This window comes from Peromyscus maniculatus, chromosome 15 (assembly GCF_049852395.1).
Source record: "Peromyscus maniculatus bairdii isolate BWxNUB_F1_BW_parent chromosome 15, HU_Pman_BW_mat_3.1, whole genome shotgun sequence".
In the NCBI taxonomy this organism is placed as follows: domain Eukaryota; kingdom Metazoa; phylum Chordata; class Mammalia; order Rodentia; family Cricetidae; genus Peromyscus; species Peromyscus maniculatus.
Window position 1 is genome coordinate 64,629,376 of NC_134866.1, and position 26,632 is coordinate 64,656,007.

Genomic DNA, 26,632 nt, shown 5'->3' on the forward strand with positions numbered 1-26,632 from the left:
TCAAGGGAATATCAGTACTGCATCTATAGTATCCTAAGATACTGGGAAAATGAAGTTATTTTCATTGCTACAGTGAGTGGAATGATAAACGTGTACCACATACTTTATACTTAGAACTCCAGGCTTGGTTTAGCGGGAGTGGTGAGCTGAATATGGACAAGTGTGCTTGGGGACAAATGACGCAGCAATTCACAACTGCACATTTTGTTTACCATCCTTCTGTACTGGGCAGGTTACTCCTCACATCAGTAAAAGGTGAAAACGTCCTCTCCTGGAGGCATTCTGTGAAGATGGAAGATCACCTCACATACCTGGTAATGTCAGGGATTTTGAAAAATTACTGTTGAAAGTTTTGAAGCAAGAATAATCTTGAGTTTAACCCTGACCATTTTTGGATATATTATCATTTGCTGTTGATAGCATAATTGTCATTGTTGACATCAAAGTCAGTTTCTTGCCTTGGCTCTTCGACTGAATCCTTTTTTCCTGCTCTTGTAATAGTGTTAGAGCCACAGAGCCTCCTTTCTAATGATATGATATGAAAGCTGAGTAGTCAGCAATGGGTTAATAAAGAGCATATTATTTATGCATTTGTAAAATGAATCAAATGCACAGATAGGCCTTTGGTACCCACGTGTTGGCACTGGTACATGATTCATTCTAAGGTTCATAATGTAATTTCATTTCTGTGCAAACAAATAGGTGATGCTAATGATGTATCAGGTTCAGAATTGCTGAACTGAAGTACTGTGTATAGTTTGTACAAACCGAAGACTGTTTTTTTATGACTTAGAATCCTTAATATTTTCTAACAGTCCATGGACTATTTGATATGGTCTGATAGCAAGACCTGGCAATTACAGTCCTAAGAGTTTATGATGCAGATAAGGAAAACTGCAACACTGATCCTCTTCATTGGGTTGTTGTGCAGGAAAATTTATGAAAGTCAGGGGATCTGGTTTATTAAAGCTTCCAATATCTAATGAATACTCAGTGACTAAGTGGGCTTAAATTTATTATGGTATTAAAAGCAATTCTCTTACATCTCTGTTTTCTTTGTTAAAGTTATACCAACACAATGCAAATTTAGTACCACTCAGAGCATCATTAATCAAACATACCTTCATGATGGAAACATAAGGATTTTCTTAAGGTATGCTTTTATCACCAGAAAAAAATTATAATAGAATCATTACTCTTTAAAATTAAGATAAAATAGAAATAATTTTAGAGTATTTAATTTAAATTTGACATAAGTTACATTCCTCTTACTTCAACCTCACCAGTTAGTATATTTATTATATATGTATGTATAAAGAATATGTGCATATGTATATACATATGTAGTGATCATATATAATATTTAATAAATTGATAATGTGAAGATACTCTCTGTTTTAGTTACTTTTATGTGTTGCTGTGATAAAAACACCATGACTAAAAGTCCCTTGGGGGAAGAAAGGGTTAATAATGGTTACACTTCCACATCACATCCATAATTGAGGGAAGTCAGGGCCGGAACTCAAAGCAGAAACCTAGAGTCAAGAACTGAAGTAGAAAATATGAAAGAATGTTGCTTACTGGCTTGCTCAGCTTGCTTTCTTATACAATCGAGGGTCACTTGATTAGGAGAGGCACTGCCCACAGTGGGCTGGGCTTCCTGCCTCGATCAGTAATCAAGAAAATACTCCGCAGACCAATATTACCAACTTAATTCCTCGGTTGAGGTTCCTTCTTCCCAGGTGACTAGTTTGTCTCAAGTTGGCAAAAACTAACCAGAACACTGTCCAGTAAGTGTCTGCTTGGGAGGATCTATCACTATGCTTGGCATGTGGTAGAAGTTCAGTGATTATCTATCAAGTACATCAAATTAGATGTACTTGATGAAATATTTTCAAATATTTGAAATATTTTCCTCTGCATATCACTTTCTGTCATTTCTGTTTGTAATGTACATTGAATTTTAAGTGTATTCTGGAAGTACAAAGCAAGTAAATAATTTTATATATAAAATTGAAGAACAGCATTTTAACATACTAAACATATTATATTCCCCTAAATTATTTAAATTACTAGAGTTGTAGACTCTAGGGTCTAGAATACAGGTGTATAGGTTTGCTTTTGAGGATAAAGTATACTTTCCACATCTCAAAAGCATTAATAATTTATTCATTCCAGTCCAGTACATAAGGGCAGGATTTTTAACAGTTCAGAACTCATCTTGTTTTAAACCATATTTTGTCCTCGTGTCTGTAAGTATTTCTGACCATTCTGTCATCTGAATGTTAGGGATCAGGTCCCTTTCACCTGACATGCTTTTGCTGCTGTAATGGCCATGACATTCTAGAACCCTTGAAGTCTTTGGTACAAGTCAAGGCATCGAAGCTGTTGTACAAGTTCAACTGAGGCAACTGGCAGCATTAATCAGTAAGTTGTTAGAATTATTATCGTGCCTATGATACTCTAAATCTTATGCAATTTAGATGTAGGTCAAGCTATACTTGTGAGAAGTACAGTAATGTTAGGTTTAGAAATTATTCCCTAAATGTGGCAAAGCACAGAGTATCAGATGTTGAAGCAAGACAGGGGCATAGCTTCCTAAAACATATGAAAATAATAAAATGTTATGAAAAAGTATAATAATAATAATGTAACTCGTTTCTCTTTAACATTTCTATAGACATTTCTACAGAAAGTTTGTTCCGTTGTGTGCACTGGAACCAAAAACAGTGTCTATCTCTGTTTATATTCGAGACACACATGACCACCACTCTCTATCAAATTTTCAGTCTCAACATGCTTTGCATGGCATTTATTATATTGTTTTATTTTCAATTTTGTAATGCATAAAGAACAGACTCTAACTATAGATTTCCTCAGAGCATCATAACCAACCAAATTGGTTATAGTAACAGGACTTTCACGAAATGCTTAGTAATCAGATATGCAAGGTTTTAGCCAACATATCATCTATAAATCTTGGAGTTTCGTATGAAAGCGGCATAGCCATAGACAGGCCTCAAAAATACCGCAACTATAAATATTGCTAGAGGATGTGTAGAATTACAAATGACTTACAACATTATCATGCTATGACAAAAAGGAAGCTCATACATGTTTCAAATACTAATGCCAGGCACCCTTCCCTTGTAGTGTAATGCAGGGTAATTACAGATCAATCACAAACAGTAAGCAGAATTATTCCTTCCCAGCTGCTGAAGACTTGACAGGTAGTAAGTCTGTCCATGAACAACCAGCAGGCGCAGTAAAGTTGCCACTGGTGAAGCAATGGGCAGCACGTAATTGTGAGGCAAATGCGTAAGTCTTACAAACGGGATTATTCCGTGCTATGGTTCCATACCAGGATTAGGTGGGACCAAGTACTTACTTTCAAGTTCATCTTGTGTATTTTACAATTTCTCTATAATTATTATACATATAATCTTTAGAATTGGAAATATAAAATCTTTAGGGAATTGTATTTCGAGTACACTCGAAACCTATTTTTAAAAATTTAGCTTATATTGGGAGCAATCTAATTTATTCATGATAATAAAGCCTTTTTGTGTGCTGGCAATTCACACACACACACACACACACACACACACACACACACACACACACACACACACACAGTAAAACCACTTACATATAAACACACACACTTCCTTTAGTTGCCTGAGAGAACAATAAATGCAGTGCTTTTTCACATTCACTCTTGTTGAGCACAACCACCAAGCTTGTTGAAACAGTCTAAACAAGATGAGCAGCAGTTGGGTAAGGCCTGGAGGCTTATAGCTGCTCTCCCTCTGTCATTTGGCCACCCTAAAGGTCATGTGCAGTGGTGGATGGTTACAATACCTGCCTTGACTATCTGCCTCAGCACTTGGGGTTCTGAGTTAGGGTCTTCTCTGGTTACTTGGAGGAATGTTGGCTCAGCATATAGTCAAGGCAAGAGTGACTTCTAGTCAATCTTCCATCTTATTCCTTGGAGTGGCCCTCAACATGGAGGAGAGAGAGGTTTATATCCTTCCCTGCCTCCTCATTGCAACGTGACATTCACAGGCACTTTATACATGGTTTTCCATAGTGTCTCCTCAGGACCAAGCCTCACTTTCCACAGCAGACATTGTCTCACCATTAATCACCCCCTTTTTGCTCTCTTCCTTTTCTACCTCATTTCCTCTCCCCTAGCTTGCCAAACAGATTACTTGTCTCTAAATGCCCATGTCACAGTGGTCTTTCTGAAAATGGAGTATGACCCAAGATTTTATGCAAGATATTAGGTAGTTTCTGGAAGCTCAGGGTGGTGTGTGTGTGTGTGTGTGTGTGTGTGTGTGTGTGTGTGTGTGTAAAACTCTAGATTTCCTGAAACAATACTATATATGTAAATGAAGTGCTTTTTCTAGGCTTTAACTAGATCTGAATTTAGTAGGTATGAGAGGAATACTCCACAGAACAAGGTATATTGGATTCATTTCTACTAAAGACATGATGGAAGAGCTATGACAAGTAGGTACTGATTATACTGATTATACTTTTGGAGACCTGTGAAACCTTCAGGGAGAAGGTGGTATTTTATTACACCAGTTGTTTAAAAGACAAACAACAATTATTGAAACTGGAGACAAAAGAATGAGATGTTGTTTTAAGTCAATGAGAAATCGATGACAAGGTAATAGAGGTGTGAAGGAAAGTTGATTATTCAAAGAGAAGAACACTGTTCCTGAGCTCAAGAATGTCTGAAGCAAGAGGGCAGAAGGCGAAGTGGATCTGTCAGTGGCAGTCTGGGCATTTGCGGAAGCCCTGAACAGAGTGGGGGAAGAATGCTTCAGAAGTGTACATACTGAACTATTTTTTTTCTCATGTGACTTCTAAAAAAAAAATAGAATCTCACCCACGCATCATCAGTCACTTCCTTTGCCATCAATATTTTGAAAGTATGACTCACTGATAGAACATTTTCCCTGAAACTGAAGACATTTTAGAATTTGTGGATATTTTCTTATGCTCTCTGAATAGGACAAGATTGCTTGGGATTTCAACATTTGTTTCTGTCTTATTATAATTCATTTATTTAGAACTTTTACTTTAAGGCACAGTGCAAGCTCCCTGTGTCCTGGAGGAGACTGTGAATGCTTCTCTCCCATCTAAGGAACCTAGGAACAAGAGTAAAAGCATGAGGTCCAAAACAAGGCTGAAGCAGAGTCAGGGACTGGGCAAGCACTGCTCTGGGGACCAGGAATTCAGGCCTCTCACTTGGGAGCTCTTGCACATGGTTTGTTGGTCTTTGATGAATGGCTGAATTTTCACCATCTGTTTTTCAGTGAGGTGTTGGGTTGGACCACCTCCCAGATCTCTACTCGTCACAGCTACTTGTGGTAAGTCAAGATCAGGGGTGAAACTGCATCTTCCTTGTGCCTAACACTAAAAATCAATAAAAAGATTATTGAAAATTGATGGTATTCTTTCTTGAAAACAGATAAAGCAAATATTACTGCCACTAGCTCCTTTAAAATATCCATTTTGATTTCATAAGTTCCATCAATTAGAAATACATAATTATGCTCATATAAAATAATGTTCTAAAACACATTTGCTGGCAATGGGCCTTGGGATATGTTTCTCTGGCTGCTGGAAAGATGATAACATTTCATTAAGATATGATTCATAACCATAGGACTAGATATTCTGAGTGTACTCTCCTCCACTGAAATGCAAACATTACAGATGACAGATAATAGCCCATTTTGAGGGTTAATATTCCTTAGGGCATTGTTACAACATAAAACAAGAGGATTAAAGAGTTGCCTGCTCTTTCAGCCATGTGCCATACACACAAATAAACAACAGCTAAAGAAGCAACTGCCATGGCTTCATCTCTACATTATTTAATCTCATGTGTTCCAAATTAGTGTTGTGGCTTCTCTTCTGTATTAGAAAATATGTTAGATTGTTCAGTGAGTGATTTATCTTTCTTCCACACAGTCATGATAGGGTTTTGTTTATTTGTTTTGCTTAGGTGTAGGAGAAGAAGACTAGTAGAATACAGTGATGTGGGAGGAAAGAGGGATAATGATAGAAGGGTGTTATCTTTCAGAGAAATAACTATGAAAGTAACTCGAGCATAGTGAGGTGAGAGACAGCAGGAGCTGAAAAGTCTGTCCAAGGGTAGCACCCTCACAATAGCTCTCTTTTATTTAGAAACTTGAAGTGGAATATCATCTAGGGAGTTGAAAGAAAAAGCTCTGTGCTTAGTAAATATTTTTTAAAAATCTTATTAGATTTTAGAACTCTTCAGCCTGCTTGCTTACTTTCTTGACAACAAATAGTTCTGGGAAATACAATACAAACTGCACTTTGAAACTTAACGTACAATGACATAGGAACTTTTTTTTTTCTAAAACAGTTATAAATATTTCCAAGTTTAGGACACTGTGCTAGATACACCAACATAGAAGTCTGAGAACTGGTTATGCTGAGAAGTGGTAAGGATCCTTCCAAACAGGAGCAATGGAGATAATGGGCAGTCATAGGATCATCAGCTGCCCTAATACACACTTTATTTAAGTAATTTATATAATCGTCACAAGCTTAAGTACTAGCTTTATTTTATAGTGAATAAAAGTGAAGTTCATTAAAGTTAACGTGGCCACACTTTAATAGTTATTGATATCCACAAGTGCATTCTATTTCAAAAGCTTTGTTTTCTAAAACGATGCTGTTTTCTTCATCAGATTATAAATGTCTGGTGTAATCTAAGACACATGCTTCACATTTATTTTTCAAAGAGTCAAATCACCATCATTTGATTTTAAAATGAGTATAGCAAAGGTCCCACAATGCAAGCCCATCATTGTTAAACTACCTTGAACTTGAGAATCACAGGGCATACCTGGCAGTTTAGTTTGATTGGGGGTTTGATGTTCTTGGGGGAGATGAAGACTGAGCTGTTACAGGATGATAGTTGGCCACTAGGAATCTCTAGGAGCCTGTTGTTTTATGGCAGAGCTGAAATAGGGTGAGGCCAAGGAACCATCTGTCATAGGTAAGAAATTTAGGGGTGTGCCTAACTCAGCAATAAAATACTGTTTTAGTGTCACTTTAAAAACTCAACAAATTACAGACCAACCACCTATTTTTATAAATGACAAAGGGACTAAGAGTGCCAACGTTCCTTATCTTATGAGATATCTTTGTCTCTCTGGTCTAAGGAAAGAGGATGCACTTTGAATAAAATCAGAATGAACGTTACTCCTCCTATGTCCAGGTGCCATGTTTGAGGAAGAGAATGTTGTCTATAGTTTCATTCTCACAAATCTCCAATTTGACTATAGAAACATCACTTACTATGACTGAATATCCCGGTTTGCTCCCACTGTCTGGGTTTTAGTACTGAAAGAATTGCATCGTTGAGGACCGCTTTCTCCAGTAAGCTGTCAATCATTCTAACAGAGGGGTACTACTGGGGGAGGGGGTGGAGAGAGGGAGACAAAGGAACTGGAGAGAAGCCCACCAAGGTGCAGAAAACTTTATACTAAATTTGGTTATTACAATTAGGTTCTTGCTAAACTGTGCGAGGTCATGGGTCATGCAATTTTTGTCTCCTCAGATTACCCCAGTCTGGGAATGTGGTATGGAGGCGGGTTGGGTATCAGTCTCATTGATTTTGTCTGTGTTCTTTTATTTTGTGGTGCTGAAGAATCTAACCCAGGGCCTGACACTTGCTAGACACGTGCTCTGCCATCCCCCTTCTCGGTGACTTTTCACTCCCAGCTGCTTTGGGTCCTTCAGCTCAATTCCTAATCTGTTTTACTTATCACTGAAGTCCATAGGAGGCAACGAAGCTGCAATACTGAGCAAGGCCTTGTTGCCTCCGGGATTGCACATGGACATTGGTGACTACTGGTGTGACTGAAGGTTTGGAATTTTCAAAGCAGACAGACCAGCTGTTGCCAATGCTTCCTGCAGGGGTGGCTTTATTCAGTTATGCTCACTGAACTAAGAATTGCCTTCCCAGTCTGTTTTCAATGAGTTCCCTGTAGCTATTATTCCCTTTTATTTAGACACAAATGAAATCTAATGAACCCCTACTGCCAAACTGAGGCAGAATTACTGTTAAGCTAGAGAAACTGAATGATGTTCTAGGACTCTTAAACAGATTTGTACTAAATTTTATAAGTTTTCTTAATGACTACAATGTTGCAGGCTGAATTATGTGCCATGCTCATTCATATATGAAACTCTAATTTCCAATGCATTTAGAGATAGCAGTAGGCCCCTAATGTCAAAGCACTGGTGACCTCTCAGGAAGAGGAGGCGATCACTCTCACATCCTCTCCTCTCTTCTTCCCTCTTCTCTCCTCTCTCTATCATGCAAGGACTTAGTGAAATGCCAGATTGTCTGTAAGGCAGGAAGAAACTCATCATGCTGACATTTCAATTTTGAGCTTCCAGCCTCCAGAACTGTAAGAAAAGTATTTACTATTGTCGAAGTCACCCAGTCTGCATCATTTACTACAGTAGTCAAAGTAGGATAACATGGCTCATTTTGGCCACAAACTTGTATCTGAATATCAGGCATGCAAATTGGAATCAACATCTCTGTCTTCCCCAGTCCCATATCACAATAGTAATTTATGATTCAGAGCAGCAATACCACTCAAAGATACTTTCTGGATGGAGACTGATAATTTGACTTCTAGGAAGACAGTGCAAACGTCAGAAGTGGTAAGAGAACAGAATAAAATGCAGAATGATAAAAAAAAAAGTTTCTTCTTGAGCAACTCACATTGCTATATTTTGGAGCACAGCAGTGGGGACAGGTTTCGAATGTCAGTGAGGGGGGTGCGGGTGAGTGTGGAGCCTGATGACGACAGGATGGTAGGTCAAAGGGAGAGCTCCAGATTTAAAACCTGGACCCAGGGGTTGCACAGTGGAAATGGACATGTGGCTCACTTGTTCCTTGATCCAGTTCCTTATTGTTAAAGTGGGAAGAACTCTAGTACCTTTATCACCAAGCTTCTGTATAGAACAAATTTTTATAAAATATATACAACATTCAGAACAATTGCCTGGCACACAGCAAATGTACAACAAATTTCACCTACTTTATTTATAATAAGATGTTACCACTGTTCCCCAAATGAATGGAATTCTTATTTGTATAATTGCATAACCCTTGACTATATTCTGTGTATTATATCCACACTCAATACCTTCCTATGTATCTTGTCTTCAAAATATCAAGTAATTCATGTTCTTCCACCTCTGAAACAGAGGGCAAATTTTCTGAATACTCAGAGTAAAGAATTTTTCCCTAGCCTCCTGCAGGGAGAAGGATGGCTAAACATCTTTATGTGAACTTAAACTTCTACCATTTATACCAAGGGCTTTCTAATCCAGCTAGCTTTGCTTCCTGTCTCCATTTCTTCTCTATTCTTCAGGAAGAGTGGCCTTTCCAAAAGGGATATCCAACAATATGTGGGAGACCCCCCCACTTATTTACCCCAGGAACCTTTGAGGAATGAGGGTTAAGAGACTTGTTAGAGAGCAGAGAGAAAACAGGTTACACTCGAGTGGGCCTGGATCATTATCCACCAGCCCAGAACATTATTGCAAAGGTCTATTTATAACAATGCCAAGGGGTGGAGCAAAGACCTTCCCCTTGCTAGTTAGACCCTTACAAACACCTGGTACCCAGGCCGGTGGTCCAGTCAACCTCTTATGCAGTCCTGCTAGGTAAAGCCACTAGGAAACCTAGTGGGCTCCAACAACAGTATTACTTCCTTCTCTCTCTGCCATTAAAAAATTCTGAACTGTTGGTTTCGATGTGCATACTCCTCACATGCCAAGCTGCTTCTTCCTCCGGGGTGTCTCTCCATGGCAAATATCCCTTTCCCCCTCTCCTTTGTCCCTTTCATCCCCTGTCACTTGTTTCCCATCCCATGGAGGTGGGGACTGGTGGGAACTCCTGGGTCAGCTAGTCCAGAGTACAGGGCAGCAAATGATGGGAAACGCTTTCTCAAACAATGTTGAAGGTGAGGACCTATACCCAAGTGTGGGAGCCTGTTTTTAGGTTCCTCGTGGCTTTACCCAGCAGGTCCGCATAGAGGATGATTAGGACCATGGGCTTGAGTGCAGGTGTCTGAGATGGTCTGCACTTGGCTGTGCTGGGTGGGGAGGAGGTCTTTTGCTCCACCCCTTGGCATCTCTATAAATACCCTGAGGCAGAGACAGTCAGGGCCCATTGGAAAAGGTTCCAGGACCTCTCGAGGCTATCCTTTATTTTCTATCTATCTCCGCAAGATTCTCCGCAATATAAATACTTCTCTCTAATATTTCCTGCTGCTCACACTCAAGAAAACTCTGGGGAGCTGTGGGGTTGGTGGGTAAACGCCCCACACCAAGGTTGTCCTTCTGTCCTTTGCACGTGTGCCATGGCATCAAGTGGCCACTCTCACACGAACGTATGAAAACCCTTCTCTCTTACATGGGTGTGTGTGTGTGTGTGTGAGATTAAAAACAAAAATTATATGCAGCGTAAATTTATTCTTGAACTTACTAAAATGTAAGTTATAGCTTCAGGTAAAGAGTTAAGTAAGGTGCTGTTTTCTGAGTGCCCCGCTCTGCCCTGCCCACACTCATCTTTTCCAATCATGAGCAGCTGCCTCCTGTCCCCAAACATGCCAGGAAAGCTTCATCTTGGGGCTTTAGAACTAGAATTTCACTCTCACAGAAGGCTCTTCTCCAGATAATTCTGCAGGCAACTGTCTCCTCCTCTAAGTCTCTATGTCACTCTTCTCCCAGTGTGAAATGCTAATCTCTGGAAAGCAAGCCACCCTGTTGTTTCTGCAATGGGTCCCTCTTATGGGAGCCTAACATGTAGAGGGTTCAATGAGACTCAATTAGTATCTGTTATATGAACAAATTAAGATTTATGCAACCCACTGGTGCCTAAAAGTATAGCTAAGGAAGTCAACAAAGACACTTTCAAACGCATCTGCCTTTGTTGTACGTGGGAGGTACAGAAACAGGAAGCCAAACAGGCTGAGGGCTTGTTTTGCTTCCTGGGAGAACTATTTAGAAATTAGTCCCTTTGCTTCCCTGTTCACAGTGTTTCCTGAGGTTAGCATCTTGCATTTGGATAATGCTTTAGTTGTTTTTTTTTTTTTTCTCAGTGATTTGAGTCATATTTTAGCCTACTTTAATCCCTGCCTTACAATAATAGAATAAAAGTTCTTTGAGGCAAAAACTTGCCCACTATCTCACAGAAGGTGTGATTTCACAGACTGGTATCCAGACTTGATGTGCTCCATCTCCCCAGGGAAAAGAGAAGTACCCTGCCACTGTGTGTGTGTGTGTGTGTGTGTGTGTGTGTGTGTGTGTGTGTGTGTGTGTGTTACAGTGTGATATCTGTCCATACATTAGAGGACAAGAACAAGAAAAGATTTAGACAAAGGAAACTGTTGCCATATTCATGACCTATATTTAGTGTTCCATAATCAAATCAATCATGTTTTAAAAACTTAAATGAAATATAAAGCATATTTCACAGTTCTAACTTATGTCTTCACAGGAATTTAACCTTTATAAATGGAGCTATTACCACGTTCTCTGTTTCTCTTCATGTGAGCTATTTTCATTACTTCCCAATAGCTCTTGGCTCCCAGCTACAAATTGTCAGTATTCGATGCCCACTTTCCCTGTTGTAATTATGTGGTTATCAGATATTTATTTTGGGGACCCACAGCTGTTAACTGTAAAACTATTCTTTTAAGTTTCAATCTTCAATCATTGAGCTATTTTATTTCTATTTTTTCCCCTAGCAGCTGTTCTGTTGATTATCTGGAAATCTTTCTCTTCCTTGTTTAAAATTAAAATAGCATGTACAAAATAAAAAGATTATATATAAAAAAAGAGTGATGGAATCATAAGAACACAAATGCTGGGCTCCAAGAAACCTGTTTCATGCACAATTTGGAATGCATATACACATAATATATAATGTGTCTGATAATTAACATTTATGGCTACTGATAATTCATGAATAATTTAAAAAACATTGAGAGCATACTATGTGCTAGCTTTTTTGCTAATACTGAATCAGATCGACATCATTCCTATTATGTAACCAAGGGACCGAGGCTTAAGAAGGGAAGCAGTCTGGCCGAGGTCCCTGGATTTAGTGGAGTAGATAGCAGGCATGAGACTGGAATGAGCTTTGTCCTAAGATCAAAATGCTCTGTTCTCTCCTCCTTTATCATTTTTTCTTTCTAAGATAATTCAAACTTAACAAAAAATTTGTCAAGAGAATGAAAACTTGTTTCCCCTTCCTTAAAAGACAGGCTATGATGAATATAATTTGACCCCTGATTATCTCCCAACATTCCCTCATTCTTCTGAGTCCAGAATTTGAACTTATCATTCACGTTATTTACACGTTACTAAATGTATATGCATCTCAGAAAAGTATTAGTGTTATTCGCTGTCTTTCTGAGTTGCGTAACTGTTGGGAGGATTCGCATTTCACCTAGTATAGTCTTCACAGGTTTCCAGTGCTCCTCCCGGGGACTTGGCAGCAGCTCTGGTGCGTGGTATGTTGGCAGCTGTTCAGCTTGTTTCCGACTATTAGCACTAGTTTTAAATTGGGCAAGTTGGTTGGGTATAAAATGGCATCTCTGTTTTAATTGGCATGTTCTTTGTCAGTGCTGAAGTGGAATATTTTTATGTGTTGGTATATCATACACAGTGAATTAATTGCCAGCCCAAGCACTTTGTCCCTTGGTTATGTTAAATTGGCTACCTCTTCCTTATTAATTGTAGGTTGATTACAGGTTATAATCTTCTTTGACATTTTCCTGAACTCATTTTTCTTATGCCTTTTCATGTGTAAACCCGTGTCCTTTGGGGTGGAGGGAAGAGACTGAATGCACAGGTTTACTGACTTTTTTTTACATTTAAAGCAAATGTAATATTTTCCTGTGAATTGCCTTTGTTTTTTTTTTTTTAAGCCGTTGCCAAATTGTTCGTTTTCTGCTGCGGCTTTTTGTCTTTGTTTTTCTTCCAGGTTTTATTTTTTAAATTTAAGAGCAGAATTGTGTGTACTTTTCCCTATTTTGTGAGTCATCTTCTGACTTTTGTGCCTCTTTTCCTTATAGAAGATGAGTTTTTGTGGAGTGTAAATTAATCAATTTTTATAGTTTCTGGAAATTGGGTTGCATTAGAAAAACATTCCTCATTCCAAGGTTTGTAAACAACCATTTTTCTTCTCAAATTTATCTACTCTAGTATTTTGAATTTAAAGTTTGTATCCTTCGACACTTTTTCTCAGTATATTTTGTATAAGGCTATGCATAATATTGGAACAATATAATTTGATAAATATATTTGTTCCAGTGCATTTATTAATAAGTTAATTAGTTGCACTAATCTGAGATGCCACTAGATTCTTACGTCTATTTATGAACTTCCTATTCATTCCCTTGTCTGGTTTTGTAACGTTACCACCATATTTTAACATATGTCTTTAAAACACATTATGATCCATGATACACTTAGTTGTTTCTGTTCCTGCCTTTTAAAAAGTTTTGTCATTTACTCTTGCCCTTTAATATTCTATGTGAACTTTCATATAAATTTGATTATTTCTTTAAAAATACTTTTGAAATTTTAAGATTTAATCTAATTTTTAAATTAATTTATACTTAACAACTACTACATTCAGGGGATTTGTCTACTCATCACAGAGATATTAAGCTATACACAGAGAAAGGTTATTAGGAGGCAAAGGATGACCCAAGATAATTCATCTCTGGAGTTGCAGCATTTCAACGTCCTCTACACATCATTATGTGTAGTTGGTCAATCAGCCTTTGTAGTCACAGCTTCTTTCCAGGAATTCTCATTCACAATCATTAAGACTCAAACCTTAACTGAGATAAATTCTGTACGTACAAGAAAATTAGTTATAAATTACATGGTATCTGGCTGGGTCCAGACTACGTGGGAAAGAGAGAGCCAGCTGAGAGAGGAGCTGCAACACCTTTTACAACTTAATGTCAGGACATAAAATGGAGAAATTCTTGTGTTTGATTTAGCAGATTAACAGGTATATTTCTCTTTTTACCAAGATGCCCCATCTACAGGAATTCTGAAAATATGTAAGTGGAAATGTTATATACATGAATACATACAAATATTACATTATTTAATATTTTAAAAAGGAGCCAATCAGCTGCCTATCCCAGAAGAAGGGTTCAACAGGATGAGAGAATTCTATACATTTTTCTTCAGGATCTCAATCTGTATTGCTAACGAGCAAAGCAAGGTCAATCTACTTGGAATATGCTTTGCTTACTAAAAAATAAATAAGCCAAGAGGAAACACAATAATGTATCTGTGTTTTCAGGAGTAAACCAGGGAATGATAAGCCAGAATCTAATAAAAAAACAAAACAAAACACAAAAACAAAACAAAACAAAAAAAAAAACCAACAAAAAACTAACATGGAGAAACATGGGGCACCTGGAAAAGTCAGGATGTGGAGGTGGGATCTCAGTGAATGTGCTTGTTTATAAAGGCTTCTTCTTGCTTTATGTAATTAAATACAGGAGTAAATAAAATCATAAAGACCTAGACATTGAAAAAAAGAAGCAATGAGCCAAATGAATTTTGCCCTCATAGTTACATCAGTCTCAGCCACACTGAGAAATGGATGGCACAAATTTTAAAAAATAATATTTTGCTTGTATTTTTCAAGTGTAAACTTAAAAAAAGGAACTGCAAGAAACTTTGTGTTAGGTGAGGATTTTGTTAGGTGTATTTCTATTTTGAAACTGGTGCACATTTTAGCTAGAGGATTAATTGACATGAATGTTTCAGAAGCCAAGAGTTTTCATATAAGAAAATACATGTATAATATACTGAAGAACGCAACACTTTGTAAATTTATATTTGAGTTATATTTGAGTTGGAAATACCATTGAACATTTAATTCCACACCAACATATCCAAATAAAGACCCCACTAATTTTTTTTGTGTGTGTGGTGTATGTATGAGATACATGCACATGATGTCTTCCTCTATTGCTTTCCATTGTATTGCTTTGAGACTAGCAGTTGTCTCTCTTTGAATCTGAAGATTGCTTCTTTGTCTTGGCTGGCTAGTCAATGAGCTTTCTGTATCTGCCCTTCTCTGTTCCTCAATGCTGAGGTTACTGGCTTGTACAGCTATGCCCAGATTTTTACATGGGTGCTGGGGATTTGAACTCAAGTTCTGTTTACACAGCAAGTGCTCTTGCCCATGGACTGAGCTATTTTACACACCCCCCGCTTTGTTTTTCGAAATGTGTTAGGCACGATAATCTAGCAATATCTAAGAATATGATTTTCCATTGAAAGGAATCTGAAATCCTTGAAGAAATGGCTGATTATTGATCTCAATCATTCAAGATAAGCTTGAGACACTCTTCCAAAAAACACAGAAGCTCTCGCTTACTAGTGTGGTTGCATTAAGTGGGTACGTAAACCTAATCAAAGGGGATCCCATTATTATAAAAGAGAGAACTTGAACTTGAGAAAGTTCAATGACTATAATAAATGAAAACAAAACATAAAAACCGGTGAGTCTGTGAGATCATCACCACCAAACAAACAATACCAGACTGAATAAACCAATGCCAAGTATTGGCTTTCAATAGAGTTTACTTGGGAATCAGTTATGAGTCTGGTAACAAATTAGCTAATTTTTCTACCTGAATATTAGATGATGTGAGGAAAGATCTCTTTAATAAACTAATTTCAGACATCATCCTGTGTGAGGTAACCCAGACTCAGAAGGACAAACATGGTATGTACTCACTCATACACGGATACTAGATATAAAGCAAAGGATAACCAGACTACAACCACAGCTCCAGGGAGGCTAGCTAACAGGGAGGACCCATGGATCACCCAGTGAAGGAGAAATGGATGAGATCTACATGAGCAAACAGGGTGAGAGGGGGTAATGGAGGGCAAGGGATGGGGGATGAGAACATAGAGGAATGGGAGGTTCGAGCTGGAACAAGGACAGAATGGGAAAGCAAGGAAAGAGATGCCATGATAAATGAAGACATCATGGGAATAGGAAAAAACAGAGTGCTAGGGAAGTTCCCAGGAATCCACAATGATGACCCCACCTTAGACTAGTAGCAATACTTGAGAGGGTGCCTGAATTAGCCTACTCTGGTGATCAGATTAGTGAATACCCTAACTGTCATCATAGAGCCTTCATCCAGTGACTGATGGAAGCAGATGCAGAGATCCATCGCTGGGTGCTGGGCTGAGTTCCATGAATCCAATTGATGAGAGAGAGGAAGGATTCTATGGCCAATGGACAACGGAATCATAATGGGAAAATGTACAGAGACGGCTAGCCAAACTAGTGGAAATGCATGAACTGTGGACCAATAGCTGTGGAGCCCCTGTGGTACTGGACTAGGCCCTCTGGATAGGCGACAGTTGTTTAGCTTGAACTGTTTAGGGGACCCCCAGGCAGTGGGATTGGGACCCATCCCTGGTGCATGAGCTGGATTTTTGGAGTTCAATGCCTATGATGGGACACCTTGAACAGCCTTGGTATAGGGAGGAGGGGCTTGGACCTGCCTCAACTGAATGTACCAGGCTCTGCTGACTCCCCATGGGAGACCTTGCCTTGGAGGAGGTGGGAATGGGAGGTGGGTTGGAGAGGAAGGCTGGGAGGGCAGAAGAAGGGAGGAGAGGGGGATCTGTGGTTGGTATGTAAAATGAATAGAAAATTTCTTAATAATAAAAATTTCTTAATAAAAAACATGAAAAGAAAAAAATATCTCCATGTAAAATAGAAGCATAAAAACTAAAAAACAAAAACAAAAACCCAAAAAAACCCAAACTAATTTCAGATAATAAATCCAGAATAGTAGCAGAAGAAAATAATTGAGAGAGGGCTGCATTGTCAACAGATGCCACAGTATCAGTGAAACTTTGGGGGAGGAATCCAGTTAATGTCTCCTTAGCCTTCTGGTTCATTTTAGCACTGCTACAGATGTGTTAGTCATTTGGGCCTCACGACATGGTATAGCAGGAAGCAACACAGAATTCCTGCCCACAAATGCTTCCAATTAGTGTTCTATGTATCGCCATATATACCATTGCACTGAAGGAAGACTAAGTGAATGACGCCTCAAGAAAACAGTAAGACAAATTGAGAATGCTAGATTTACTACAGGACGAATGTTACTGTTTTCACAGCAAATTAAAGGGATTGATAGACAGTGAGATTTAAAAAGAAAAGGCCAATTGCAATGTATTGATCTTGTTAGCATCAAAATTCAAATAACTGAATAATTGGAAGAACAAATAATTGGAATACAAACTGGTTGCTGATATTATGAAGGGATTATTAATTTCTGTTATTCGCCTATGTTAATTGTATAAAATAAAAAGTTTCATTATGCCATTTTCAAACATGTAAATAATGGACTTCATCACATTGACCGCTCATTACCTCCTCTTGTTTTCTCACCAGTCTTGTTGATCCCATTCCTCCTCTTAAAGAGTTCCCTTTTAATTTTCATTTTATTAAAAAAAACCTAGGTTCCTCATATAAAAGAAAACATACAATTCCCATTCTTTGAACTGGGCTGACTATACTTAACACAATGACATCTAGTTCTTTGTGCCTGAGTAGTACTTCATTGTGCCTACACACCATGTTTCCTATATTGGTCCACCTAGCTCATAATTTGGTTATTACAAAGGTACTATGTTGGTTTGTGAGTACTAGTGATATATGGTGATTCTTATTCATTTGATTGATATAGCAGAATTATAATTGTATGCTATCATGGTTTGATAATTCTTAAAAATTTTAAAATAAGGCTTTAAAAGTTAAAAATAGAATTGTTAAGATAGCCTCAAGAATTTATAGGTAAAATAACCAGAAGTCTTGTAAGATTTGCTTTAAAATGTCCAAGAAAGGAAACATTGTGGAGAAGCAGAAGAAATAAGCTGGATTACATATTAAAAATTGTTAAATCTGCATGATAATGGGGTTCAAGATTATAATCTTTATAATTCTGTATAGTTACAGTTAAAACCCTGCTTTCATGAACGTTACATTTTAGTAGAGCATAGAGATGAATTTTAAAAGAAAATACTTAGTATTTTAGATTACAGCAAGAGACACAGATGAGGAAATACAAATCAAACATGGAAACCTTGGAAATAAGATGGAGACTCAAAATCTTAGTCAAGGGGCCAGGAATTCCTTCACTGAAAAAGTGACAACTGAGTAAGCATGTGAAGAAAATGAGGTAGCAGGCCATGAAGTTCGGTGTGGGAAAGCACTTTCCAAGCAGAATACACAAGAAGACACAGCAGGCTCTGATGCAGAAGCATGAGTCACAGAGGGACCCAAGAAGAGCCCAGTGTGACAGAACACTGGGTGGGAAACTGAGTACCAGGTGATGTCAGAGGAGGAGGAGGCATCCATGGGAGGTGCAGATCCTATTGTGCTTGCTAGGTCGTGTTGGGGTGGCTTTTCAGTTCCTCACCATCAGGGCCAGCTGCAGAGAGGTATATTTGTCTCACAATATTCCCACACAACTGCATAAGCCACTGGTGTGTGTGCTTTTATTTCAGAAGCCTAATCAGAAAATCGTAGCTGAAAGATCTATATAAAAAAATGTATCAATATTTTTTAAAAGAGAGTTGTCTTCATTAGAGTTTCTATTGCTGTGAAGAGAGACCATGACCACAACAACTCTTATAAAGGAAAAATATTTAATTCAGATGGCTTACATTTTCATAGGTTTAGTGCGTTATCATCGTGGTACAACATGGTGGTGTGCAGGTAGACATGGTGCTGTAGAAGTAACTGAGAGTCCTACGTCTTGACTTGAAGGCTACAGGAAATGACCTGAGACAGTGGACAGTGTCTTTAGCATAAAGTCCTCAAAGCCCACCTCCACAGTGACATACTTCCTCCAACAAGGCCACACCCCCACAGTGACACACTTCCTCCAACAAGGCCACACCTGCTTATAGTGCCACTCCCTTTGGGGGCCATTTTCTTTCAAACCACCACAGGAATGCATAGGATTAATATTAAAGATTCATATGGTATGATCAGAACAAAGCAAAGCTAAGACACATATGAAAGAAAACCCTGTGAAGGGGAATTAAAATTCTTTCACTAAATGTACTACTTAACATGTTTATGGATTTCCATTACTTTGTATTGTAGTATAGAAGGACGATGTGGCAGCAGGCAGGCAGGCATGGTGCTGGGGCAAGAGCTAGAACTTACATCCTGATCTGTAGGCAGCAGAAAGAGAGACAGCAAGACCGGAACTGGCTTGAAACCTAAAAGCACACCCCACGTGACACACCTCGACACTTCTTCCGACAAGGCTAGACCCCCTAATCCTTCCTAAACAGTCCACCAACTGAGAATTAAACATTCAAATACAGGAGCCTATGGGGGTCACTCTCATTCAAAGCACCACACACATAGATCTCAGTGAACTTAGAAGATAGTCTGATGGTCAAAGATATCATTTCCAAGGAGCCAGGGAAGTTCCCCTCAAAGTGAAGTTTTTAGACAAATATAGTACAAGGCATTATGAAATGTTTTTAAGGATAACTTTGACTTTTCCCAGAGAAATAGCCAAGGTTATGGATATTATCATTGTGTTATTTATTTGTCACAGAGACACTGAATGATTTTGGCTACGTGATGGGCAAATCTGTAACTTCAGCTGCATCCTGGAGTAAGATGGGAGCTTTAATGTCTGATATGAGTGTGGAGAGCTACAAGGCACATTAGAAAGATACAAAGTCAATATATGGTGATAAAGTTTCTGAAACTAAAGATCTGGTCCAAAATAGAAACAAACAAACAAAAAATCAGATGTGGTTGAAAGATCTGTGATGAGGCTCAATGAATGGGTTTAGAAGAGGAAAATGAAATGGCATTCAGGGACAGGGTCACTCCACAGAGCAATGGGATTTATGTTCCTGCCTTCTCTACCATGAGCTCGTTCAGAAAAAAAAAATGAGACTGCATTTCCCATCATGCTGCGGTCTGATAGTCATAGCCAGGGCAAGCATACTGTACCAGGGAAGATCTGAGAACACTCCAGGGCCCCGGTGGTCACATTGCAGAGCCTATGGCTTTCCTGCAGTGATTTGATCCAGGCTCAAGACAGGTGACCAGCCTAGATTGATTTACATGTTTGCATTCCTCTTGAAACTGATTAGGCAATATCAGGATCATGCATTATCAAGTGGACAACAGTGATTCTTTAATGGAAAACAATAACTTTGTTGGCTAAGAAGAGGAGAATTCACAGAATCCAGTTTTTGTCCTGTTTGTAAAAAGTGACTTTATGTCCATGTCACAAGCTTACAGATACGATGTTAAATCTCAACATATATCCTTTGTGGAATTTTATAGTGATAGAAGAATAGTTTTCATGGCATGCTTTCTCACTAAATGTTTCTTACTAATGTCGATGTGCTTTACTGATTATTTTGAAGAGGTGTGAGGCCACATGCACAGTTCATATAGTTTTATAACAAATTATGAAAGATGCTCTGTCCAAAACTATCTGCATTCTTTTCTATACTTTCCTGCTTGTAAACTTTATATATTTTTAATGCCAAAAAGATACCAATTGAATAACAGGTAGGAAGTAGCCTGTCTATTAACTAATGATTACTTGGCCACTGTGCCCTTCCTACTTTCCTGAGTTCTATGATTTCCTTCCTGCAAACCAGGCAGCCAACACAAACTTCCTAGAGGGAAGAGGGCTCCCTAGGAGTGGAAGGCCTGGAGTTTCCTGCCTAATTCTCTCTTTACCCAATTCTTCAGACTCAGTCTGTGCTACATCCTAAGCTACTAATCATGACAAAGTTTATCAGGGCAGATCTGGGCATGACGGTGACCCAGGGGGGTCAGACCGAGGGCGACCTGCTTGATGTTTTTAGAATAAAGAGAAAACATACAAACACATTTTCTGCCAACTTCCCACTTCCTGTGGAAATTGCCGATTTCTTCTCTTATTTCACAGTTAATTTTGGGCTTTTTGGGCAGATGATCATATCCAAGTTTCAAACCTTACAGCTTCTCAGTGTATAAGTAACTTTGGCAATTTATCAAAAGGTAAAAGCCACAAAAATCAAGGTTATCATCAGCTACATAGAGTTCAAGGCTGGTCTGGTATATATGAGACTTCAGCAACTTACTGAAACTTCAGAAGATACGCTGTTGTACCATATTGCATATGTATTGGTAAGTAATGAAATTCAAAGACTTCATATTCAATTCTCCATGCTATTGACAAGAAATTATTTGAAGAGGGTAGTGACAAATGAATCATCTCAGAGGAAATGAAACACATTTCCTGATTTCAACTACGCAGGGAACATATAGGCAAACCCCAGCCATGGAATATAAAGGCTCAGGAGATGGAATTTTACCATTCACAGGACAAAAAACACAAGAAGTATGCTTTTCTTTTGCTAATTGATTGCTTTGTAGTTATTGGGAAAGCAGAATATCCCACTGAATGTAAGGTAGTGCTTTTCTGAGTAGTTCTTCAGAATAATTTTGTGTTTTATTAAATACTTGTTTTCACATTATCCTGAATAGTACATATTATTCTAAAGGTATGCAAAATGAAGACTAGAACAGATTAATGCAGGAAAATGGAACAAATCAGTTGAGTATGCAAAGGGCAAAAAAAAAAATCAAGTTTACTATTCTCAGAAAATTCATTAAGGACATAAATCCCCAGTTGGGGAACGATTGTTCAGTGTTCAAAATGAATACATCTATCTATCTATGTATCTATCTAGGTGTTGAGACAGGGATGGCCTTTAACTCACTAGGTACCCCAGGGTGGCCTTGAGCTTTTAATCTTCCTAATATTGGAAGCTCATATTTAACACACATTTTGTTTATAAATATTTATTTGTAAATACCCATTGGGATGGCTATTCTAGATTGTCAACTTGACTATATCTGTAATTAACTAAAACCCAAATGTGTAGGCACACCTGTGAGGGATTTTTTTCTTAATTAAGTCATTTGGAGTGGGATGGCCCACTTCTAATCCAGATCTTTGAGGTGGAAAGGTCCACCTTTAATCTGGGCCATGCCTTCTGCTGGCAGATGATATAAAGGACATGGATGAAGGCAGCTTGCTCTGTCTTTGACTGCTTACTCTCACCTCACTAGCAAGTCCATCCCTTCTCTAGAATTAGAGCCTACTTCTTTGGGATCCTGGCCTATACCAAAGACCTACTGTGGGATAATGCTCTTGTACACTGTAAAGATTTGTCATGAATTGGTTTAATGAAACTCTGATTGGCCATTAGCCAGGCAGGAAGTATAGATGGGGCAAACAGACTAGGAGAATTCTGGGAAAAGGAAGGGCAGAGTCAGGAGTCACCTGCCAGATGCAGAGGAAGCAAGATGAGAATGCCACACTGAGAAGAGGTACCAAGCCACATGGCTAAAAATAGATAAGAATTATGGGTTAATTTAAGTGTAAGAGCTAATTAGTAATAAGCCTGAGCCATCGACTACTTATGCTGTGGGATGGTCTGTATGTCAAATTGCTCTGGTTGGTCAATAAATAAAACACTGATTGGCCAGTGGCCAGGCAGGAAGTATAGGCGGGACTAACAGAGAGGAGAATTGAGAGAACAGGAAGGCGGAGGGAGTCACTGTCAGCCACAGCATGTGAAGATGCCTGTAAGCCACAAGCCACATGGCAAGGTATAGATTTATGGAAATGGATTAATTTAAGCTATAAGAACAGTTAGCAAGAAGCCTGCCATGGCCATACAGTTTGTAAGCAATATAAGTCTCTGTGTTTACTTGGTTGGGTGTGGGGACCTGCCCCACCGGGAACTTAGGTCACCTGTGAAGAGGTGGCCTGGGACCGAGGAAAGGCAAGTGCTCGCTGCTTGCCCGTTCCCCAGCCTCCCTCTTACCCGGAGACAATCAGACACAGCGGGGAGTCAAGTCAAGCAAGAACTCGTTTATTGATAGGCAGTAAGCTTCTTTTATACCAGAAAACCTCCAAACCCTAGGAGGGGGTGAAGGTACAAACCAATCATTTTAAAGGGCACCCTATTTACAAGTTGTTTATGTCCTGATGCTATCTCTTGTTTTTTAGTATCTTATCTTAGCATAAATAACTTGAGCTAACTTTCTTTCTCACCATTTGTATCCACTCTCTGCGTAAACACCTTAAAGCTTAAGCTCTATTTATCTGAATTTCTCTCGGCACCCTCTTTGTAGCCCATGTATGCCCCACAGTTGGGTCTGAGTGGCTGTTGGACTGGCAGGTGACAGAGATTTGTCCTGACTGTGGGCAAGGCAGGAAAACTCTAGCTACACACTTATAATAATATTAAGCCTCCGAATCAATTATTTGGGAAGTGGCTGCTGGGTATTTGGCAACAGGTAGGTGGGAGAGAAACTTCTGTCTACAAGACCAGCTGAGACATCTGACCTCATAGACTGACCAATTACTGGATTCTTAGACCTTTCATTGGTAGACCGCTACCATTGTTAGATGAGCTGGATCACAGTCTGTAAGCTATTCTAATAAATCTCCTTTATATATAATACACATATTCATTCTATAAATTTTATTTCTTTAGAGAACCCTGACTAATTTACCCATAAAGGATGTTAATAGTTGCTAATATGAGATTTTATTGTGTTGTGCCTACATATAAAAATTCTTGATTGACACTGAGAAATACTTTAGTCCTAGATATGTCTGTTTTTTTCTTACTTTCAGTGTGAGCAATGACAAAGCAATACAAAACAAAAATGTAAAGCCCATTGACAGCGCCATTTTCTGAATAAAAGCCATACATCTTTAATATGAACCTAAAGATTACAGGTTAATTTTAAGAGTGAGGGCCTAAGCCACAATGTTAATTATCAAATTATTATAGAAGTTATAGCATCACTTATTATCTGTGTTACACTTTAAATTCCTTTCCAATGCCTTTTCTGCCTATACTCCTGCTTTTTTTGTTTGTTTCCATCACACCTGAATCTCATTCCTCCATCTTCATTTCTTCCTACTTTTTCATTCCTTGCTGTCTACGTGTGCTATCTATGGTACTTAGTGACACCTCCAGCAGTGCCTAGTGCTTGCCAGGATTTGTTCTTAATCTTAGTAATCTAACGTGCACATTCAGATTATAGAACCAAGCCCTCCTTCTATTTCTTAGAAAGACATAATTGTTAAAGAATCAGATAAGATATCAAGCAAATACACACTCCTACTTCTGTGAGTACATATTTAGTGTAAAATAGGGCTTCCAAATAAAGGGAAAATCCAATACCCCATGGTAAATGGGTTCTAAAATAATGCTAACTTCCCCTCCATAGGGACAAACAATTTCTACATAGCGAACACACTCATTTAACATTTTATCATGTCAGTTATAATACCATCCATGTCATTTGAGCCAGTATGTGGAGTCTCACAAGAACAAACACACATACACACAAAAGACATCTCTAAACTGCTGTGGATATCGCTTTGTATAAATAAAATGCTGATTGGCCAGTGGCCAGGCAGGAAGTATAGGCGGGACAAGCAGAGAAGAGAATTCTGGGAAGTGGAAGGCTGAGGCAGAGAGACACTGCCAGCCGCCGCCAGGACAAGCAGCATGTGAGGATGCTGGTGAGCCACGAGCCACATGGCAAGGTATAGATGTATAGAAATGGGTTAATTTAAGATATAAGAACAGTTAGCAAGAAGCCTGCCACGGCCACACAGATTGTAAATAATATAAGCGCCTGTATGTTTATTTTATAAGTGGGCTGTCGGACTGCCAGGGCTTGGCGGGACCCGGAGAGAAAACTCCAGCTACACTAAACTGGCTCATGGGGTGAATAAAACAGCACGGTTGTCGTAGATTTGCAGCTGCGTGTTTCTGACTCTAGCGTTGCCTAGCACTTATGATGTCACCACAAAACAGCATAGTATGTTTATAGAGAGGCCATTTTCCTTGAAAGATAGAGTGTGTGTAGCTAATGTCGTAGTTCTGGTATGCACTGGTCAGGTGTTTGACTATCTCTGTGTATAGCTACTTTCAGACTTATCAAATTAGATAAAAAGAAAAAATACATGCGGAATATTAATGATTAAAGTCATATCACTTTTTATAATCAATGGAACCAAATATGAGGGTAAGACAGTAAAGGTAGTTAAAAATCAAGTAGGGAGTTATAGAAAAGATTGTACAGTGACACTTTCTTTCACTCTAACACATTTCTTAAAGAAATGGATGCTTGTGTTTGTTCTGTGACTTTACCCACTATCAGTTACCCAGGATTCTCAAATATGCTCACCCTGCTGGTGTTTGACTGGTTAAATTCCTGACATTCAATTGTGTTACACACATGTGCTTATGGAAACGTTAAAGGAAAATAACCCTACAGTGGAATGTTTTGATTTTTCTTTATGTTTTCTAACTTTTAACTGTGGGGGCCTATGGTGGTATGTGTTCCCCAAAATATTGTGCACACTAATAAACTTATCTGGGGTCAGAGAACAGGACAGCCACAATATTAAACATAGAGGATAGGCAGTGGTAGCACACACCTTTAATCCTAGCATTCCAGAGGTAGAAATCCTTGTGAGTTCAAGGATCTCTGTGAGTTCAAGGCCACTATGGCATGGTGACTCATGCCTTTAATCCCAGAAAGTGAGCCTTTAATCCCAGGAAGTGATGGCAGAAAACAAAAAGGTATATAAGGCATGAGGACCAGAAACTAGAAGCATTTTGGCTGGTTAAGCATTCAGGCTTTCGAGCAGCACAGTTCAGCTGAGATTCATTCTGGATGAGGACTCAGAAACTTCTAGTCTGAGGAAACAGGATCAGCTGAGGAATTGGCAAGGTGAGGTAGCTGTGGCTTGTTCTGCTTCTCTGATCTTCCAGCATTCACCCCAATACCTGGCTCCAGGTTTGTTTCTATTAGTAAGACCTTCTAACAATTCTTGCTCCAGGAGCCCACAAAAACTCCCATTTGTGGTTTGACTCAAGGTCAGAGAGTCAGAGTTTATGTTGCTCTCCAAGGCTACATAATAGGGTGCAAAGGCATGGTTACCAGGTGTCTTATACTTCAAGGCCTAATCACAAGATGATTTGTCATGGAGTATGGTTACCAGGTGTTTTGAAGGGTCTACACTTGGTTGTACATTGTGCTTTGATCTTGAAACGGGAGGACTTTTGCCTCTCCCCTTGCTAGTGCATAAAAAGCCCATTAGAAATAAACTCGAGGCTGCTGGGTATTGACCCAGGGTCCTCCTGAAGCGATCCTGTGTCTCTGTCTTTTTCTTCATCTATATTTCTATCTAGAATTTCTCAATTTCTCACTCCCCTCTTCAAGGAGCCCTTCAATAGGTGGGGGCTGAACCCCAACAACTAACAAAACCAGAACATCAGGCAAACACAGTAGGTACTTGTAGATTTACTTATATTTGGGAAGAACAAACATTATCTTATTTGTAAGGAAAGCAGATGCACTCTGAGCATGAGACCCTGGTGGCTGTTTCCTTTCATGGCG

General features: G+C 38.9%; 1 long non-coding RNA gene across 1 annotated transcript in view; it reads left to right on the forward strand.

The window, feature by feature from the left end:
* The first annotated feature begins 237 nt into the window (after nucleotides 1-237).
* LOC143268695 (uncharacterized) overlaps nucleotides 238-26,632 on the forward strand; it is a 111,843-nt gene continuing 85,448 nt past the window's right edge. Inside the window, exons 1-2 of the long non-coding RNA XR_013044800.1 lie at nucleotides 238-314; nucleotides 5,328-5,381. This is a non-coding gene — a long non-coding RNA (uncharacterized LOC143268695). The remainder of the gene's footprint in view (nucleotides 315-5,327; nucleotides 5,382-26,632) is intronic.